An 18,589-nucleotide genomic window follows, 5' to 3' on the forward strand; every position below is an offset into this window, starting at 1 on the left:
CTGCATTTCAAGATCCTTAACTTAATCCCATCTGCAAAGTCCCTTTCACCAGTGTAAGGTAACATATTAACAGGTTCCAGGTTCAGGGAGCCATTATTCTGCTTATCGCAGGAGCCATTCAAGAATTCTGAGCAGGAGAGTGGTGTGACTGAATTGGGGTGTTGGACAAGTACAGCGTTGTGGTTCAAAGAGCAGGTTTAGGAGTCTGACTACCTGGGTTCAATCCTGAGTCTCTCACGTAAGGCTTATGTGACCTTAAGTCATTTCCTACTTCATTTCTCTCTGCCTTGCTTTCCTCATCTGTGAAATACGGATACCTACCTCAAAAGGGAGTTGGAAGGATTCTATGGGATAACAGAGGTGCAACATTTAGGACAGTGGAAAGCACTCAGTAAGTTGGGGATATCTAGGTGCTTAGTAGGTGCTAAGAACAGCAACCTGGTCAGGAAAAAGACATGCACGGTCAATGCCACGCAGAGCAGAACCAAGCTTCCTATGGGGCCCATTTCCACAGGACCATCAACACGATAGGAAGGAGGTCTCCAAGCACCAGGGGATTCTTTGGCACAGAGGAAATATGCAGCTCCTCTGAATGGCACCACATTGCTCAGTGGAGCACTCACCTTCTTCGTCTCTGTTAGCAAAATGAAATGAGGGATGTAAGTTGCCCCTGTCTGTTCCCATTCTTAGGTGAGGTTCCGTCTGTGTTGGATAATATTAGAGAGTAGGTGATGTTTTGTCTTAAGCTCTTCCCTGAGATCTCTGAAACAACTGTTTGGTTTGACACAGGGCCAGTTAAAGACCTGGTGACATCTTACCCATGCACCCAGTGTGATAGTAAGTGTGCTTCTGAGTTGATGGGCATCTGGTTTAGGGCCTCTTGCGTCCCTATCTTCTCTGTCCCCATTTTTCTGTCACCAATGAACCTGAAGCTATAAAAGAATATCTCTTTCCTGTTGCTTTTTTCTCTAAGGAACTGCAAAGGAGTGGCTATGGATCTCCTAGAAGTTTACCTGTAAGTGGATAAAACACAGGACACCCAGTTAAATCTGAATTTTTGGATAAACAATGAATAATTTTAGTAGGTCCCAAATGTTACTATGTGTTTAGTACTACTTTAAAACCAGATTATTTGATTAACCAGAATACTCCGTTCCCTAAGTCCACCATATAACACTTTACTCTATGTTCTTTGATGTAATCTGCAAGGGAGATTGGTATTCAAGCCCTGAAAGTTCTAGTACCTTCTAGAAGATGACTTTCTCTGTGCTAATACAGGGAAGGGAGGGAAAGCTGTGTTTCTAGAGGGATGGCAAGGGTCAGAAGAGTAAGGACTGGTCCCTCTTATTTCCCTGATATGAATGGTGATGGCGCTTCAGCTGTGACACAGTTTCTTCTTCTGCCCAACTCTGAGATTCAGAGAAGCTCAGATCCTGCTCTGTATCTCACCTGCCCTCTTCATTAATGGGGCGCATCATCCCCGCTGCTCCATGACCTAAGGATGACCAGGATACCCATTCTGTTTAGGTATACTGAGATTTTTTGTCTATATTGCTGTCTTTGATGTTGACTAGGGTAACGATGATGACTCTCACCATCTATGGCATGTAAGTGAAAGTCTGTCTTTGGATTGAGTGTGTGTAATTTGTAGTCACTGTTACGTGAAACACATAAATAAAAGAACGGTTGAAATCTGCAAGGGTAGTCACTATTGGCAGTAGGTTTGCTCAAGGTTTGGCTCCCAGGCTCCATCCCGTATGACTCCGCAATCTAGAATGATCCTCCTCTTTTTACTCACCTCTAGCCCTCACTCTAAACTTCCGTCCTTGGTCTGTGGGGGTTAAACACCTGAAATCCTCCAATTTACCTTGTTTGCAGGCCAAGGCTCAGCCTTGCCACCAGTTAGGGCTTCAAGCAGATGGTCACTTCCTGGTCCCTCCCTGGTCATCTACAGGTCACTCTCCACTGCAGCATATTGTCCAGCCTGGTGCTGTCAGGTGGGACTTGAGTTTTCACATCAAAGTTGTTTAGACATGTTGTGATGGCTGATTTCTACATTTCTATATTCACCCCATTTAAGTATCATTTCAGTAAATGCAAAAGATTATAACAGTTTATGAAATGGGAAGTGAACCCTGGATTTTACCCCTCTGGATGTGAACGAACCCACCCAGCCAATGGCAGGAGGCTGAGCCCCACAGGATTAACTGTGTCCTCTAGCACCTCCATCACTTCTAGAAAAAGGTGGCCCTGAGGGGCCAGGGGAATTAATGACTTAATGCCTACAAAGCTCTAGGAACAACTTGCTGCAGGTAAGGTCTCATTATCATTAATTGTTTTTATTATCGTTGTTATTGTTGTTCTTAACCCAACTCCTGTGAAAAGCTGCCACAGCTTTGTTAACGATCTCAGGTCAGGGGTTTAATGAATACCTCTGAATGCCAGAGGCCCCAGGCACTGTGTTCCTGCCCCCCACATCCAGGCTCCACCTCCCCTGAGCTCCGCCCTCAGGGTCCTCTCCACCCACAGATCTTCCCAGGCGCTACCTGAGGGCCTCCATCATTCTTCAGTCCTGCTAACAACTCCAGCTCCCTCTGCAGCCCCCAGTTTCAGACACCCTCATCCCCTTTGCCACCCCTCCCCCGTAACCTCACACACCTCCTTTGGCCATGCCTTCCCTTTTCTGCAGTTTTCTGGCCCCCCCAACACGTTTCTTGGGGCTCCCAAACTGCTCTCCTGAGACGAGCCTTTTGAGGGTCACTAAAGCTAAGAGGGGGTACCCCGAGCCCTGTCCTTCCCCCTTGCAGCCGCCATCCTGCACTGCATCCCAGGTCTCCCATCCCACCTCTGTGAGAATTTCGGGATTGTTCCTCAGGTAGCGAGGCCGGTTGGGTGGATTGCCAGGTTTACGGTTACGGAGTTTGGCACTAACGCACAGCCCCATGCAGCCACCTTCTTTAATTAATTAATTCCAATTTTTAAAAACCACGTCTTCAGTTGGACCTCAGTGCATGCCTCTGGGGCATATGTCACATCAATTACAGACAACAATTAAGCATGCTGCCTAAAAGAATCTGCGAGCCTCTTTAAAGACTCAAACACAATTCGGGCCTAACTGCCTTAGATCACTCCCCTGTAGATGGACCTTGAGGCAGAACCCCCCAGGGGAGGAATTGGGCTGCAACAGTCCATTTAGAGATGGGAGATGTTCTCCTGTTGTGGGTCCCTGCCCTGGGCTGCCCACACTCCCTAACCCCAGGATTCCTCTTGGCCTTTGCTTAGATATCCAGGAAGCTAAGCTATTGCAGGTAGTGTGGTAGCCTAGCTTCTTTGGGGGAGTACCAACGTCCCTCAGATCCCAAAGCCCACCTCTCTACTGTCCTAACTGGCCATCTTGCATGGATAAAGATGAATCTCAGGCCCTCACACAACAGGACAGACAGAGACTAAGTTAATCTGTCCTTCCATCCGTAGAGATGGTAGACGCAGGGTTAACTAATGCTTTCACAAGTGGTTTGAATCAGGAAAATGGTTAGAGAGGCTGCTTGAGGGTAGAGATGATTTCTTCATGGTCCTTGATTCCCACCTTGCATGACAGACACTTAGTAGTTATTTCAGGAAGGCTGATAGAATGTTGACGACAAGAAGGGGAAAGAGCATGCAGTGCAGCTACAAATAGTTTTTCCGTGTGCCATGCGAGTAGGCAGATGGGACTGGCCTAAAACCTTAGCCTCATTAACATTGTCCTTTCTACCCAACTGGAATTTAAAAAATCATTAATAGGCCAGGTAAACATGGCTTTCCTTATCTATTTAACTCATTTCTTTATTGGCGTATGTGAGTCGACCGTGAATCACTTTGTCCTTTTATGTTGACCAGAATCGTGGCTGGCCATTTGAGTCCAAACTTCCAGACAGCAGAGACCACATCTGTTCCATGTGCTTTGTATGGTGTCCAGCAAAGGGCTGCAGTACCGTGTCACAGACAAGTCCTGGACTTGGACCCTGGAGACCCAGGATTTCATTCTGGCCACGTTACCCTTAAAATCCGGACCTTGTTTTTAATTTGATGTTAAAAAAAAATAGCGGAAATGTTTTCTGCCCTTCCTACCTCCCAGGGTTGAGGGAAGGATTAAGTGAAATACTGTAAAAGAAAGATTTGTAGAAATTGTCACATACATCTTTTTTGTTTGTTTTTTGGTTTTTTTGTTTGGTTTTGGCTTTGGGTTTTTTGGGCTGCATTGGGTCTTTGTTGCTGCGCACGGGCTTTCTCTAGTTGCAGTGAGCGGGGGCTACTCTTGGTTGCGGTGCGCGGGCTTCTCATTGCGGTGGCTGGTCTTTGCTGTGGAGCACGGGCTCTAGGCACACAGGCTTCCATAGTTGTGGCACAGAGGCTCAGTAGTTGTGGCTCGTGGGCTCTAGAGCACAGGCTCAGTAGTTGTGGTGCACGGGCTTAGTTGCTCCGCAGCATGTGGGATCTTTCCAGACTAGGGATTGAACTTGTGTCCCCCGCATTGGCAGGCGGATTCTTAATCACTGCGCCAACAGGAAAGTCCCCATACGTGTGTTTTTTAAAAAATTATAAAATGCAATTTGATGATAAGGACACCAGAGTAATCGTGATCCAAACTCTGAGATGTTTCAAATGGAGAAGCTGATGTATAGAGACCACAGCTGCAGGGAGCTATGAACCAACTGATGGTCCCAGGCCATGCTACAGCTAAAACCAGCTGAGACTGAAGTGACAGTGGCTATCTCAATAGCCTCCCTCACCTCCATCCCCAAAGCAGAACAGCTCCACTCACACACCTGGCCTTTTGGTGCATTCTGGCATTTGTTTTAACTTTTCTCTGGAATTTTAGTGGGGGTGGTGGGAGCTGAGGGGGCACAGAATGAAAGTGCCCATGGACCACATATACACATGTCCACAAGTGCACGCACGCGTACAAGTCCCATGGCAGACAAGCCAGAAGTCCAGCTTTCTGAGCTGTCTTTAAACATTATCGCTTAGAGATCTGAGGAAAAAAAAAAGTGAATACAAAAGGGGAGTCCAGGACATCTTTATCCATTCTGTAAAAGGGGCAGTTTCCTATAGGAAGGGCTTAAAGATGAGAATTGGATAGTGACTCTTAGGAAAGGAATGGAATTACAAGGTATTAACGAACACAGTCAACTTTCTAAAGTAGAATCCTAGGTATCAGATCTGGAAGGCACTAAGAGCCATATAATCCCCTCTTTTTACAAAGCCTCAAAGGTGGAGTGATTGAACAAAGGTCACAGCACTACAAGTATTAGGGCCTAGGAGACCACGACCAGGGCTCTGGCCCCAAGTCCGGTGCAGTAGGACGGGGTTACATTAGTTAATGGGTGGGCAGGGAGCCACAGCCACTGCCCCTCTATAAGTACAGGTGGAAAGAACTATTATTGACTGGGGGTACACCCCTGGAAACTTGGGGAGCAAAGAAATGCAGTGAATAGGGAGCTTGTACCAGGCTGTCCAGCTCACCTTACAGGAACAAGATAACTCTGCTGCTGTTTAAATTAAATTTGTGAAGGTTTCCAGAGCTGTCAAAATATAAAGAATTTTCACTAAAATTTTTAAATCAAAAAAAAAAAAAAAAAAATGGTGGGCCTAGTGGTTAGGATTCCAGGCTTTCACTGCCATGGCCCAGGTTCATTCCCTGGTCAGGGAACTGAGATCCCACAAGCCACGTGGCGTGGCCAAAAGAAAAAGGGGGGGCGGGGGGTTCTGTTGGTTTCTGCCCACGGCCTTAATGAGAAAGTTAGTGAAGAACTATCCAGGGCCAGGAAACCAGGATGACAGAAGCCTCGTCTTCCAATAAGGCCAGATGTGGGTGCTAAATGTTGCCTATAATGACTGCCAGGACGAAGAAGGGAGGCACTGGGACTAGCAAAGTGATGACAGCCCTTCTTCCTGCAGGTTCTCAAGGGGGAAGAGTTAAGGGGGAGCAGAGGAAATGCGATCGCCTTGCCAGGCCCACGGCCTCCCAAAGTACCAGTTGCCAAGGCTTCAGATACACAGGGCAAGTGCCAGGGGCCTGGAGAGAGCAAGGACGAAAAAAAACAAGAAATAAAGGAGATGCAGATGTAGAACTGAATATTAGAATTATTATCCCTCACATGGCCAGGCTACCTGTTTTCAATCCAGAGGAATATGTAGCTGTTTTTCCGAGAAGGCCTGTTAAACCCTTTAAGAGGACAGCACATTGGGAGTCCTGCTTTGCCTCCATTGTTGACTGGGCTGGGTGACTTGGGCTGAGCCAGTAAACATACCTTAGCCTGGATTTCGTTCACTGGGAATAATACCTGTTCTGCCTGCTTCATGGGGTTGTTGCAAAATCTGATAATGGACATAAACTTTCTGCAAAAACCATAAAGCATGCTTCAAATGGAAGGTGACCATATTACTATTCCAATGACTAGGAGCCCTTCAGAGGTTTGGCCTGTGGGTAGAAACTCCTAGACTTGGTTCTTTAGCTGTCACTCTGCATACCCCTCTTCCAAGCAGGATAGCCCTGACAGGCAGAGGGTGGGGGATGGATCAAATGTCCAAGAAGGCAAAGCTGGACACCTCAGTCAGATATTCTAGGCTCACCAGCCTCCACGGATGCCAAGTTATTTCTCACACTGAATCTAAGTCTTTTCTTTTACTACTTATGCTTGCTTCCTCCTGTTCTGCCTGAAGATTTTCTCTACTTGCTGAAATATGATATCATTTTTAGTGTTTACCCACTGAAGACACTCACTATTGAAGAACATGACCCAAAGTTGCTAAATTGCAATCCCTAGAGTATGGAGTCCAAGTGTAATAAAAACCAAGCATATGTTTTTGGAAGTAGCTAAGGACAGAGTTAACCCTCAAACCCCTTTATAAAGTTTCAATCTCTTCCCTAACCTTTTCCCAGACTCAGGTCATTTTACTCCCCACAGGAATTTTTGGGGGGCTGCTATTTTAGGGAGAAATACCTGCATCTGTCTTCAAAATGTTGAGAGCTCAGCCTTAGTGCAAGAACATTTGTTAAGTGTGCTTTTAATAATGGAAGGATAATAAGGAATTCCAATTAAGATAAAATTTGGAGGGACTTCCCTGGTAGCGCAGTAATTAAGAATGCGCCTGCCAATGCAGGGGACACGGGTTCGATACCTGGTCCGCGAAGATCCCACATGCCGCAGAGCAACTAAGCCCATGCGCCACAACTACTGAGCCTACGCTCTAGAGCCCGCAAGCCACAACTACTGAGCCCGCGCGCCTAGAGCCCGAGTTCCGCAGCAAGAGAAGCCACCGCAATGAGAAGCCCATGCACCGTAACAGAGTAGCCCCTGCTCGCCGCAACTAGAGAAAAGCCCGTGCGCAGCAACGAAGACCCAACACAGACAAAAATGAAAAAATAAATTTATTTTTAAAAAAAGATAAACTTTGGAAAACATCAAGGAAGTTTGGTTTATGGTGGGAAAGGTCATGCCTTGGTTCTACTCCATCTAAGAAGGCCTTTACCTTGCTGGGTTCATTTCCCCTCTCTGTACTCCAAACACTTTCAATTATGGACTACTTCTCTTGGCTATGAACTTGGATAAATGCTACCTTGTTAGCTAATAGTACCCTTAATTATATTAATGATTAATAGCTAATTAGTCATAATGCTATAATACTTAAATGGACGCTTCCTTTCTTTTGGCAGCTCCCTTCTCAAGCACACGCGCGTGTGCGCACACACGCACACACACATATCCCCTTCCCTATTTCTGGCCACAGAACAAGCACGGCTCTAAATTTGTTCTTCTGACCACTCTGGGTGATCTCTAAATTTCTCGTTTTTATTAGCTGTCCCATTACTCTAGCGAATGACCACTACTGCTTATATTTTGCCTCTTTTATTTCTGTCTTCTGTCACTCATACTGCTCTTCGGTAACAAGGAGGCCAGAGTCAAGCTGTTTGTTTTCTTACCTTACTTCATAAACCAAAAAAGCTCTTTTACTTCTAAATCTCACTCGGGCCTACTTTTCTTCACTTCACATTTCCCTAATCTTAACCCGCCCCCTACTTCGTGGAATCCCACCCCCCAGAACCCAAAGCTCCCTCCCACTCTACGTTTTGGCTTCCTTTCAGCAGCCACGCCCCCAGACCCAAGGAGAGCGGTGCGCACGCGCACTCCACGCCTTTACCTGGGTGCCCGGGAGTGGGCGGAGTGGGGGAGGCGGGGGTGGAGCGGGAATCGGCAGTTCTGTGGGCGGTGGAGCGCTCACAATGTGGCAGGAGGGAGAAAAGGTGCGCCGGGGCCGGCCCCGAGGGCTGCGCATGCGCGCCGCCGCGCCCAGCGCCGGGATGCCAGGGGGGCGGGCGGAGGGAGGTGTCGGGCTCCCCGTTGGGCGGGGGGGGGCCGGAGAGGGAAGGGGCCGCGGGCGCGCGCGCGCTCTCGCCGCCGCTCGCCCTCCCTCCCTCCCTCTCTGCCGTCCTCTCCGCACACACAAGCACACACGCACACCCCCTCCCCTGCCTCCCTCCCCGCGCGCCGCCCGCCCCGCCGGCCCCGCTCGCCCTCGCGCGCTCGGAAGGGAGTCGCGAGACGTCGGAGCGGCGGCCACGTAGCGCTGCGGCGGCGGCGGCGGCGGCGGCGGCGGCGGCGGCCGAGGCCGGGACTGCGGAGCGGCCCTGAGGACAGACGTTGGGCAGGGGGGAGGGGCCGGCCCGGCCGGTGGTTGTTACTCGAGCGCCGCGGCTACAGGCCCCCCGCCGCAGGGATGGACCGCCGAGGCGGCGGTCGGGGCGGCGGAGGCGGAGGCGGCCGGCCCGGGTGAGTAGGGGCCCCTGCCCCCAACGCACACGCCACAGTCGCGGCTGCGCCCCTGGCAGCAGTCCTTCCTCTCCGCCGCCCGCTGAGCCGACTGGGGCTCTGGGCGCCGGGTTAGCCCTTCGCCAAGGCAGCTGCGTCCAGTAGGCCGGAGCAGCCCCCATCCGGCGGGGAGGCCCGGGGCGCTGCGCTCTTCTGGCCCCGAGCCTGGGCCGGGGGCGCCCGCTTCTGCACCTTCGCCCCCTCCTTCCCGGACCCGGGCTGGACTCCAGTTTTGCAGAGTCCGCTCGCCCCGCGGCCCGCGGGGAGGCTGGTGTTGCACGGGTTAGCGGGCCGAGGGGGAGGTTTGCACCGGTCCTCCTCCGAGCATTCGCCTGCCCTGAAGCTGGTGGCTTGCACCCCCTGCCTCCCCTGCCCTGCGGCTGCGCCCAAACCCCCAACCCCCGGGAGTATTGTGCCGCCTGAGATAAAATGTATCTAGTGTACACCCGCCCCACACTCACCCGGAGGGTAATGCAGACCTTTCTCCACCCCCACCACCTCCTCCCCTCCAATCAGGCTCTGCTTGAGATTCTTAGATGGGAGCCACTAAAGGTAGTGACACCCGCGTTACATCTGCACAGAACATGTTCATTGTCGAGGAATGTCTCCTGTAGAAATGATAAATGCCCCTGCCTCACCCTCGAAGACTGTCTTCACGATTTAAGATCCCATATGCTCTTCTTGAAGAGAGCCAGTCTTTGATCACATCTAGCATATCCCTCCCCCACAAAACACACACACACACTTCCTGATTGCGGAACAGTCCCTGTCATCGCGGATCCATTGTCAGGAATGGCTTGTGCCAATCAAAGGAATGTGCTTTTGCCTTTGGAGAAGGGTGCCTTCTACAACCATGTTCTCAGGATGGTGCTGCGTGAGTCTGTCTTTGATTGTCCCGTGTTCAAGCATCATTATTACAGTGTTTCCCCTATATGCATCTCCCATGGACCCTCAGTAATACCTGAGTGATGCTTTTTTCCCAGTTAATTACATACATATGGTGTGTGGGAATTTCATTTTATTTTAAATTTCATTTATTTTTGTTGTAATTTTTAACGTCTTTGGTCAAGGCATAGTAAATATATAGAGTAATATTTTGGGAAGAACGTGTATTTTTTCCCAGAGATGGCCAGGTCCGTATTGTTCTGGGAATGGCAACTAGCACATGCTTTGTTGACACATGTGTATGCTTAGGGAATGAAGAGCTGCTGTGGCTGGCATGTGAGAGTGTGTGCATGTGATGTTCCCATGTAGGGCTGATTTGAGAGTGGCGAGCTGTACTGTGATAGGGCTGGCAGGCATCTTGGATGTTTGTATCAGGACGGTGCACATGTATGCAGATAGATACTACCTTTAGTATAATTTTGTTTAAAATGTTCACTGCTGAGTTTTAGGGATTCTGGAAAAGTCTACTTCAGTGGTTCTTAACCTTTCTTTGGAGTCATGGAAGCCTTTAGGACCCTCTTCTCGGTGAAATAGACACACATACTTTTGTATGCAATTACAGTCATCTTGAGCCTGGTCCTGGGACCTCAGGTTAAGATCTGTATTATGCAAAAGTGAAAGGAATTTGAGTTTTGTGTTTTGCTTTGTTTTGTTTCTCTCGAGGATTGGCATTACTTTGGTCCTGAGCAATAAGCAACAAAATAGATTAAATATGTATCCTTGTGTTCTGTTCTTTGATCACAGTGAGTTAGGTATTTGTAAGGTATCATTTCCCTGTCTTCCTGTAAAGAGATGTATGTGAGAGTTTCAGAAACAGTTAAAACTGAACTCAAAGTAACTTGCCTAAATTTGACCAGTTGATAACGTATATTCCTTGCACTATCTTCTAAATGTAATATATTTCAACAACAGTCAGTGGTCTGTTTTCTGATGCCTATCTGGAATTGTTTTGTGTTCTTTGAGGTTGATCCCATCTCTTAAAAGAAGGCCTTGGGCTTCCCTGGTGGCGCAATGGTTAAGAACCCGCCTGCCAATGCAGGGAACACGGGTTCGAGCCCTGGTCTGGGAAGATCCCACATGCCACGGAGCAACTAAGCCCGTGTGCCACAGCTACTGAGCCTGCACTCTAGAGCCCGCGAGCCACAAGTACTGAAGCCCATGCAGCTAGAGCCCGAGCTGCACAACGAAGAGTAGCCCCCGCTTGACGCAAATAGAGAAAGCCGCGTGCAGCAATGAAGACCCAATGCAGCCCAAAATAAATAATAAATAAATTAAAAAACAAAAAGAAGGCCTTATTATTCCCGTAATAGAGCACCTGCTCTGTGAAGATTTTTCAACTTTATTAGATATGATTTCATGTCTTTTTTCAGGGTGATGTTGCCATCAGAATCATCCATTTTTAAATGTTTTAATGGAAGGATTTTCAATAAACGTGATTGAAGTGGCTTATATTACAGGTTATGTATTTTTTTCATGTCATGCCTTAAGTTTTACTGTCAGAAATTATTTGCCTATCCTAAACTCAAAGTATTTCAAAGTTGCAAATATGTTGCTTTTCTTTGTCAGTGTAGTATAGTGACAAATCATTAAAATCTCAGGGGACAGTGTGCTTCCTTGATTTAATATTGCAGAACCTCTTCTAACCAGTCATTTACCTAGTTAAACACCCACACACCACAAAGCAGCTGATCATGTAACTCATATGGCTGTGAGAACAGCATTCTCTCTGCCAGATTCAGAGCTTGGAAGCTGGAAAACAATTGCATAGCAGTGAAACACTTACGGAGTAGTGGTGCCAGCAGCTCACTCTCATTAATACAAACAGCTTGCTTTAGTTTTTTCAATGCTCTTTGTCAGACACCCTTCTTCAGACACCCTTCCCTTGGGAGGTTTCAGATCAGCAGCTTGTACTCAAGGGAAACAGCACCTACTTTCTGCAACTGTGGCCTCAAGATCTGATTCGTGACACCCAGAGCTGTTTCCATTTCTGCTCTAAGTATGAGAAGTAATCTTGTAGTGTGGTAAGAAGATACTTTTCAAGTCTGTAGACAAAAGTTGATTAGTAATGCTGCTGATGTGATTTTGTTTTTGAATGTCTGAAGCCTATCAAAGAAGTAAACTGTAAAAGTGAATTGCTTAAAAAAATCACCTTTTTCTCAAGAGTTTTAGAAAATTTCACCAAAAATGTGAATACACTCTTGAGTTTCATTTCCCTTGTTCTAAAAAGTCAGTTGATTTTGAATCATAGCCTTTGGAACTAGTTATTCTAAAGGAGGTGACTGAGTTTTCTCGCTGGGAAATCCTGGGTCTTGTGGCGTGGTTTTAGGTATGATATTTTTCTCATCTACTGTCATCATTTCAGACAGTTAGCACTTGAATTTACTTTGATAAAGGAGAACTGCTGTTGGAGTTAGTGACTTTAGCTGAGGAATGATCAGGGAGATGGCTCTTTGGACCCAGGCAGAACGAAGTTTGAATAAAGCGCCACTGGCTTTATGGCATTGGACAAGTCACTTTGACCTCTCTAGCCTCAGTTTCCTCATCAGCAGAACAGGATTTGTTGTAGCTATTAGAGATAATATATGCAAACTTCTAGAACAGTTCCTGGCACATATGCGCATTAAGGACTCAATAAATGGTAGGACACAAGTGATGTGGGAGTGAAACTACAGATCATTTTGGCTTACAGGATTTAGAGGGCTGGTTCTGCGATCTGCATACTTTCATCTGTGCTGATTTGGGATGAAAAAATTGCAAATATTTGACTTGGAGCATACCTAAGTCTTGCAGGTGCACTGTGCTTATTGGAACTTTGATTTGTTGCTCTATGGCTGGCTGAACTTGGTGGAGACAATAAAACTTGGCTCCGAATTGTACAGTGTTACCCACAGGCTGTGCTTGTTTTAAGCCTTTACAGAGCTTATGCGGTGAAAGGGGTGTTTTAGGACATTAACGTAGCTCAGTAAGTTCTGTGTCCAGAGTTGAATCACGTGCAAAGCCTTGTGTAAATTTTCATGGTTAATGCAAGCCATAAAGTGCTTGGTAGAATCAGTGAAGACATCAGATGCTTATTTTAGTTAATCTGTTTGTTTATATAGCAGTTACCTTTGATTTTTGAAAACACTTATGAACATTTTTTCTTAAAGAATTCCTATTGCTCTTCTGAGGTTTTTAGTCAAAAAGGCAGTTTTATGGTAAAATATGACATTATCTTTTTCCTTTTTTAAATATAGTTTAAGAGACTGGTTACCTTGAAAAGTAGATTCAAGAGCATGTATACAGTTTTGTTCAGTGCATAGAGCTTTTAAAATAGGATTTCTTGGGTTCTATAGAATTAAATTATTCTGTCATTTTTGCAGAGTATCACTGTGATAAGTCTATGAACCCACCAAAGTTAGCTAGAGACTTTTCAGATAAGGTAGACACATCAGTAATGCATTAGGATTTACCTCAAGGAAATCTGCTAAGCCTTATTTTCTTTTATTATTGAGCCACCTAGGGGCTTGCCCATCAGTGGAATCAGTCACTAGTATTGGGTTGCTGATAAAGAGGGATTGGCAAATAATGGTCTTAGACTTTCCTTAGACTTTGCAGAACACTTGAAAAAACTTAACCTCGGCCAGAATGTATAATATTAATAACACCATCATTAATGCTGTGTGAGCCCAGACTGACTAAACAAATAAAATTTAGATGATTGAGTTATATATTTTTTTCTCAAATATAATACATTTGCTAAGTAAAATTTTTCTTGGAAAGGGGTGCTATTTTTTTAATTATTATTTTTTCTAGTTTACTAGAGTCAAATGGCTTAGCAGATAGCTAGTTGCTTTTGTCAGTTTCTTGATAGACCAATCAGTGTGTGGTGAGAAGTGTTTGTTGGAAGAGAATAAGAATGGAAATGATGCAAAGAATGGCTCCTTAGCCTGATTGTTTGGTCTTTACTATGCATGTGGCATCAGAGGGTTGTGACTCTACCTGGATTTCACCAAGATATGCAGTGATGGGTGATTCCTTTTGTCTTTAATGCTAGTGTAGAATATAGTCTTTTACACATTTATACTTTTCAGCTTTGGAATTTTGATTCAGTTTGGGGGATTCAATGGAATATAACTTCTTAATTACACTGTGTGAGCTATAAAATGAGTTTTGTAACTAGGTTCTTATGAATTGTTTTCACCTTTCTGAATGTATCATTTTAATAGATCTAGAATAGTATCAGTGGCCTAGAAACATTGAAATACATGGGAAGTGTTTCATTTTTTGAGGGGGTGGCAAGGAGAGTGTTTATGATTGCAATTTTGTGCATAAATATGTATTTTTTCCCAGTTCCTCTTAAAACTGTGACCCAGATGCCCAGGGACTTTTCCTGTATTAATATACTAGGAGCTAGAGTTTGAAGTTACCTTGCCTGAAAGATCCTGAGCCCTTCAGTTTTCTTTTTAGCATACCAAGCATACAAAGTCATTTAAATTAACTCATCAAAAGTTTGGAAAAAACCTAAATGCCCATCAGTAAGAATTGGATAAATAAAGTAACATATATTCATGCAACTGAATAAATTTTATATGGCTACAAAAATGAATGAAAAAACTGTGTATTACTATGGAAAATCTCTAAGCCATATGTAAGTGTAATACGGTATGTACTCATTTGAGTATGGCTTATAAGATGCACCCATATCATTATATGTAACAATAATTAGTTTATTCTCATATAATATTCCGTTGTATGCATATATTATAATTTATTTCTCCATTCTACCATTAATGGACATTTGGATTGTTTCTGGTACAGCTGTCATGAGTAATGCTGCTCTATTCACTATATTCTCTTCTGTATTTAAAATTTTTGATCCATGCAAGTGTATACTACATAATTTTTTTTAATTTAAAAATTATCTCATTTCAAATGGCTAGTTTCCTCCTGTCAGGTTGTGATAAAGAAAGTATACACTTCTGCATCCATTCCAACTTGTCGGGGATTGTAACAATAACCAAAGGACAGTTTGTTCTGCCTTTCAGTATCTCCTCAACCTTTTCATCACCTCAAACGGAAAGTTAGATTTTCTTTCTTTAAAGATGACTTGTGTCTCTAAGCTCAGGTGGTACAGTGAGTACCAAAAAACATGTCTGGAGAAGCCAACTGTTGCAGGGTTGTACTGTGCTAAATCTAGAGCTGATGTTTATTTAATCCCTGTAACACTGTTCCTCGAACTTTTGGACCATGATCCACAGTAAGAAGCAGTATATGCATGCCTACATTATTCACTCACATACATGTCCCCACCCACAACTGAAACAAAAGCTTCATGAAACAGTATTTACCCTTACCATCTGTGAGGCAGTCTGTTATTTTACTCTATTTCATTTGTAAAAATTGGGTTGGGACAGACAGTTTGAAAATCACTGCCCTAAATAGAGCTTAACAAAAAGTATTTTCTTGAAGTAGATGCTAAGCAAATGCTTACTGGATTAAATGGGGGTGGGGAGTGATAAAATGAAAAGCTGGGCTTAAAGGTATGAGTTTGAAAGTAGAAAGCTAAGAAATGTGGCATGAAGAAAATCATCATATTTATGACCTTACTCCATATAGAGGGGTAATTCTTAAAGACCTGAAACTCTGGAAAGGTTAAGGTTAGATTCTCATTTTGCCTAGCATTTAAACTGTGTTCTTCTGAGAGGTAGGACACCTGCTATTACTTAATACACACACATACACACACGCACACACACACACACACACACACACAGACGAGCACAGGCTACCTGTTTATTCATTAAGTTAGGTAGAATTGAGAGGACTAAGAAATATGTACAAACAAATATATACAAATATATACAGTGTAATCTTCTTTAACACAGAATCTGGTTTAAACAACAATTTATTTGTGTACAGTCGTTACAGAATAAAAATACATCAAGGACTCAGTAGTGAATTTTTACTTCTGTGTGAAAATCAGACTCTGGGCTTGGACTATATTTCAGAGACAGCTCTATCAGAAAAGCGATCATCAGAACCTGGTTCTCTGGAAGGACAAAACTTAAAAGTTACTTGGTTGGAGTTGTCTTCCATTTCCATACCCAAAGTTATGTATACTGTGAATATGTCTATATTTTTATTTATTTATTATCTACCATTTAATTCTCATATAACCCTTTGAGGTAGGTATTATTATCCCCATTTTGCCAACAGGGAAATTAAGACAAAATGAGGCTATGTAACTTGCCAAGTTGAATGTATTCTTTTCTTGGCATTGAGATTTTGTAGGAAAAGACCCATCAAATCATTTTATTTTGGTAATTGAAAAATTAATTTTAAAATTGAATTTAAAAATCCATAAATATTTCTGGCTTTTAGAAGCCAGAGACTGAGTAAGTAATTTGTTTTAGTTTTTTTTTTTTTTTTTAATATTTATTTATTTATTTTATTTTTGGCTGTGTTGGGTCTTCTGTGCGAGTTGGGTTTCTGTGCGAGGGCTTTCTCTAGTTGTGGCAAGCGGGGGCCACTCTTCATCGCGGTGCGCGGGCCTCTCACTATCGTGGCCTCTCTTGTTGCGGAGCACAGGCTCCAGACACGCAGGCTCAGTAGCTGTGGCTCACGGGCCCAGTTGCTCCGCGGCATGTGGGATCTTCCCGGACCAGGGCTCGAACCCGTTTCCCCCGCATTGGCAGGCGGATTCTCAACCACTGCGCCACCAGGGAAGCCCTGTTTTAGTTTTTTTTATTTTTTATTTTATGTATTTTTTTTTGGCCACACCGTGCAGCATACGGAATCCTAGTTCCCCGACCAGGGATCGAACCTATGCCTCCTGCACTGGAAGCACAGAGTCCTAACCACTCGACCACCAGGGAAGTCCCTGGGGTTTTTGTTGTTTTGGGTTTTATTTTTGGCTGCATTGGGTCTTCGTTGCTGCGCGCGGGATTTCTCTAGTTGCAGCGAGTGGGGGCTACTCTTCGTTGTGGTGCACGGGCTTCTCATTGCAGTGGCTTCTCTTGTTGCGGAGCACAGGCTCTAGGCGTGCAGACTTCAGTAGTTGCAGCACGTGGGCTCAGTAGTTGCAGCACACAGACCCCTAGAGTGCACGGGCTTCAGTAGTTGCAGTGCGTTGAAGGAAGTCCCTATTTTAATTTTTAAATTAATGTACAGTAAAATAGACATTTTGGCATGTGTACAGTTCTTTAAGTATCAATACCTGTATATATTCGTGTAACCACCACCACAATCAGGATACAGAACAAGTCCATCACCCAAAGACTCCTTCTGTAATCCCTTTTCATTCATACTCTCCCCTACCCTCCACTCTGACAATCATTGATCTGTTGTCCATCTCTATAGTCTTGTCTTTTGGAGAATGCTGTGTAAGTGGGATCATTCCGTATGTAACCCTTTGAGACTGGCTTCTTTCACTCAGCATAATGCCTATGAGATTCATCGAAGTTTTTGTGTGGATCAACAGTTTGTTCCGTTTTATCGCCAAGTAGTATTCCACTGTGTGGATGTACCACAGGTTGTTTATTCATTCACCAGTTGAAGGACATTTGGATCGTTTCCAGTTTTGGGTGAATGTAAGTTCTCATTTCTCTAGAGTAAATACCTAGGAATGGGACTGCTTGATGATTGATATGGTGTGTGTATGTTTCACTTTATAAGAAACTGCCAAACTGTTTTCCAGAGAGTGTCCCCTTTTGCATCTCCACCAGTAACATATGAAAGTCCCATTTGTTCTGCATCTTTGCGACACTTGAAATTGTCAGTATTTTTAATTTTAGCCATCCTAATGGGTATGTAGGAATAATTCATTTTGAGCCTTATGACCAGCATCTGGGTGATAGGCCCAGCTCTGCCATCAACTAGCTGTTGACCTTACAGGAACCATTTAACATTTTAAAGCTTCATCTTTCCTCATCTCTCATATAATGGAGAATATTGAATGTGTTATAAGTTCTCTTGCAGCTCCCCAGTTCATTGGTATGGAAAGATAAATCCTTGGCAAGAGGACAGATTTCTGTTGCTTGTGCAAAAAAAATCTATTGACTGATCTCAGCTAAGGTACATATTTATAAATAGAATCTTTGTGAAATAACTTGATATTTATAACTATAGTTTAGCTCTAGCTAAGCATAATAATACTGTGACGTGTCTTGTCTATAAGCTAAAATTATATAGCTAATGTTGCAGTTAAATTGACAACCTAGAGTCTTTGGCTAATGTCTGATGTTTTTATAGTAGAACTGTTTCTCAGCTTTCTAGGGTTATAGTTTACAGTAAGTTTAATAACATATTTTGCCATTTTCAGTCATGAACAGGGGATCACTTTTTAAAAATTACATATTTGGGTACTTAATGTCTTATTTGAGTGTGAAACAAATTGCTTCTATAGCATTATGAAGAATAGCTTTATTATTTTTCAAAAAAATTATACAGGCTTATCCAAAATTATTTAAGGATTACAGAAAATATAAAGAAAAAAATAAAATATCTCCTTCCCCATCTTTACCCCTGTCCTGAGATATCTCTCAATATGAGCATATATACGCATAGTTGTATATGCGTAGTTTTACATAGTGAGATTGTGTGATTCCATTCCCACATGTTCTTTAGTCTTTTTTTTTCATGTGGACATATTTCTGTGTCTGTTAATATAAACCTATGTCATAATTCGGTTATGTAGTATGCCAGTGTCTGTGTATATCATTATTTATGTTTCAAATTTTTGTTATATTAAATAGTGCTATAATGAATGCCCTTGTGTACACATCTTTGTATACCTGTGGTATTATCTACTAATG

At 44.1% G+C, this 18,589-nt stretch overlaps 1 protein-coding gene across 3 annotated transcripts in view; it reads left to right on the forward strand.

Moving 5' to 3' along the window:
• The first annotated feature begins 8,447 nt into the window (after positions 1 to 8,447).
• ZNF652 (zinc finger protein 652) overlaps positions 8,448 to 18,589 on the forward strand; it is a 69,374-nt gene continuing 59,232 nt past the window's right edge. For 2 of the 3 annotated variants that reach the window (XM_082373161.1, XM_082373164.1), the window contains exon 1: positions 8,448 to 8,813. The gene's annotated coding sequence lies outside the window, so the exon portion shown is untranslated. Of the gene's footprint in view, positions 8,814 to 17,742; positions 17,850 to 18,589 lie in introns of those variants that run through there. The other variant, XM_082373163.1, reaches the window with a different exon arrangement.

Source organism: Balaenoptera borealis, assembly GCF_965194805.1.
Source record: "Balaenoptera borealis genome assembly, chromosome: 20".
NCBI classification, from domain to species: Eukaryota; Metazoa; Chordata; class Mammalia; order Artiodactyla; family Balaenopteridae; genus Balaenoptera; species Balaenoptera borealis.